Source organism: Podarcis muralis, chromosome 3, assembly GCF_964188315.1.
Source record: "Podarcis muralis chromosome 3, rPodMur119.hap1.1, whole genome shotgun sequence".
Taxonomy (NCBI): Eukaryota; Metazoa; Chordata; class Lepidosauria; order Squamata; family Lacertidae; genus Podarcis; species Podarcis muralis.
The window spans coordinates 116,350,502-116,354,132 of NC_135657.1; positions in this window are offsets into that span (position 1 = coordinate 116,350,502).

Sequence of the window (3,631 nt, forward strand, 5' to 3'; positions counted from 1 at the left end):
TTCCCTTTACAATGCATATTATTTGAAGGTATCATTCCCATATATGCAAAGTGTCCCTATTCACCTATAATCTTCCCAACACTGCTGATACTGATACTCTAAAATTTAATTAAGGCTTGTCATTTCTTCTTAGCCAGGTGCAGGCAGAGGAGCATGTTCTGTGCATATTTATATTTGTGTGGTTTTAGTTGTATCTGTTTTGGTTTATGCTGTGAGCTGCACTGGATCCTACACGGGGAAAAGTAGGGTATCATAAAAGAAATAAATAGATGGAGAAATTTAACCATATGAACCTTTTAGATCAGGCATGGCCAAACTTGGTCCTCCAGCTGTTTTGGGACTACAATTCCCATCATCCCTGACCACTGGTCCTGTTAGCTAGGGATGATGGGAGTTGTAGTCCCAAAACAGCTGGAGGGCCAAGTTTGGCCATGCCTGTATTAGATCCAGTGGGTGCAGAATGTCGCGGCAAGGCTCCTTATGGGGTCCTTGCCACGGGATCACATTCATCCAGTGCTTTACCAGCTGCACTGGCTCCTGGTGGAGTACAGGATCAGGTTTAAGGTGCTGGTTTTGACCCTATGCGGCCTAGGACCCACGTACCTACAAGACCACCTCTCCTGGTATGCCCCACGAAGGACCTTAAGGTCCACAAATGACAACATTTTGGAGGTCCCAGGTCGCAAGGTGGTTAGATTGGTCTCAACTAGGGCCAGGGCCTTTTCAGTACTGGGCCCGACTTGGTGGAACGCTCTGTCACAAGAGACTAGGGCCCTGCAGGACTTGACATCTTTCCGCAGGGCCTGCAAGACAGAGCTGTTCCGCCTGGCCTTTGGTTTGGACTCAGCCTGACCCTCATGTTTCCCTCCCCTTATGGTTTTGATCTATGGGCTACTTTTAAAATGAGGCTGCATTTTAAACTGTATTTTAAATTGCCTCCCCCCCCAATTATGTTTTTACTGTAATTTTACTGGTGTTAGCCACCCTGAGCCTCGCTCTGGGTGGGGTATAAATAAGATATCATCATCATCATCAAAGTGCATGAGGCAATGTAGAGGCTGTGTTTGGACACAATGTTAAAGTATAGTTTAGTGCTATGGGAAGGAATCTGGGTGAGCCATAAGGTCATATGCTTCCTGATCCTCTGCCAATAAAATGGGAGTGGAAGCTTTTAACTAACTGTGGCTTGTTGAAGAACATTTTAGCGAAACAAGAGGATTGTTAACCACGGCTTGATGTTCACTATGGTTTAGAGAAGCAAGCAACTACTAAGCAGAGTTTGTAGTTTTAAGATGTACTTGCAGTTATTTGAAAAGGGATTGAGTGGAGGGAGAAAGTACACAACAGAAGATGCTTGTCCATGTGTTTTTAAGCTATAGTTTAGCGTTATGTGTGAATCAGGTTACAGGATCAGGTCTGTTCCCGTTCAGAGATTTTTTGTAAGCATACTCGTGTGCAATAAAACAAGACATGGGACCTTATGAATGAAATAGCCATTTGGTCCTTCCCACCTTTAGTAGTGCTGCTATATACAGTATCAGCCTCACTGGTGAGTGTCCTGTTGCTTAAAGAATCATTAAGTAGAAAGATTAATTAAGCTGCAGTGATGGCTCCCCTGCTGATCGTAAGGCCCAGTGTAACGAGCAAGGATGGGAAACCCCAGACCCTTAGGGTTTTATATGCTTTTTTGTACAACAGCCACCCTGATGGCTCTGGAAGCTCCAACACATGAAGGCAAAAGTATGTTTGCTTCCCTCAAGCAGCTGATCTGAATGTTGGCATACCTTACACATTTTCAGAACGAAACAGAAGTAGTACTAAGTATGCTATTCAAAATGGAGTACCTAATTTCTACATTTTCTAGAAGAAATCATGCATTTCCATTTTGAACTAAAATTTAAGCTTTTCTGGACAGGAAGTGTTAAAATGTCCAGGTATCTTAGAGTTTGTATCCCTTATGTTTTTTGTACACATAATGAGTAATAGCTTCAAATATCACCTCTTGATTAGTTTATGCAATGTTCATTACTTGATTTAATTTTTTCTCCAGCTCTCTTTATAGTTTCCCAGGCTCTAGAGCATTTAATTCACTGCTACATAAATTTGCCTTATTCTACATGCAAGGATTCCTATTTCCCTCAGTCTCTAGAGTCAGAAGTAATTTCTTCCATCTCTACTGCAATAGATTTTTCACCCTCATGCTACAGAAATAGATGAATCAACTGAAATCAGCCAAGCTTCTTGAGGTTATTTGGTGTCATAAATCAAGACAATTTGCTCTGTCATTTTAAGCTCTCTCTTATCTTGGCAACACTGAAAATGACTAGCTAAACTCCTTAGTCTGGAGCCTGTTGAAGTCCACAGAAAAAGAACTTCCATGCAAGTAGCGTTACTCACATTTTGCAGATCCTGTAAAAAATTTAAGAGTTTGTATTATCATCTTGCAAACTGCTTGCACTTTGAATTCTTGTATGGCCATAATCCAGCACAGAGGTAATTAATTTAAGTAAGAGGCATCCAACTCTATTTTTTAATACATAGCCTTCAGTTCAGATGAATAACTGGCAGTGAGTTTTTTCATGTAAAGCAGTTTTGTTATATAAAACATTTGAATTTATTTACTTCCTTTCTCATGAGTGTAGAACTATTTCTTTTCCATTTTAATTGTTTAAAGCATTTAAACAATTTAGGGAAGTTTTTAATGTTTTGATGTTTTCCCGTGTTTTTAATGCTCAGTTGGAAGCAGCCAGAATGGCTGGGGCAACCCAGTTAGATGGGCAGAATACAAATATCATCATCATTAGGAAAAGGTTTGGGGGTTTTAAAAAAAATCTGAATGTGATGCCTTCGAACTGTCTATATAGCTTTATGGTTGGAGAAATATGCCTCATTCTCTGTGAAAGCATCAGTAACCAAAAAATAGCTGGTGCTCTCGAGATTGAGTTTGTCTCTTAACTCCCTAAGCATTTAAGATGGGTACGGCTCAACATCTTAGTAACTACTCTGTGAAACAGTTGTACTTTTTCATTGTTTTATATATATTCATGCCTTTTAACTTCTTTCTCTCTCTTCTGAATTTTTTTTTTGGGGGGGGCTGCTATGTTGGAGTGATCTTACCCCCAAACTCTAAAAATTATGCTGAGGTTCAATAGCACACATTATTGCAAGAACACCCAAACCATATTCTCCCACACAGTAAAAAGCTGACAATTCTGAGTCAGTGTTTGTTGCCAGCCACTTGTCAAAGTTGGCATTTGTAGATCTTATGCACTTAGATACAGGTTATCTAGTTTATTTTACCATATTTCAGCGCTTCTCATAGTAGAAAACAAGGGTTAACCCAGTAGTTTGTGTTCCTGTTTGGGATTTTCACCTAGGGGGAAAAGGTAGAGTAAAAGCTCACAAACCCAAGGAGGAATGAAAAGCAGAAAGAGTTGGGACCAGCAGAAGGCACTCACAATGTACATGCTACTACTAGCTGAAGCTGGACCCATCTTGTGTGAGGCACTGCACACATTAGCACTTGCTTTCAACAGGTATGCTTAATGCACACACAAAAAGTGAAAATATTAACAGAAATTAGAGGGCACCCTTATCACATGGAACAGTTGCCCTGTGTGTTGTACATCTT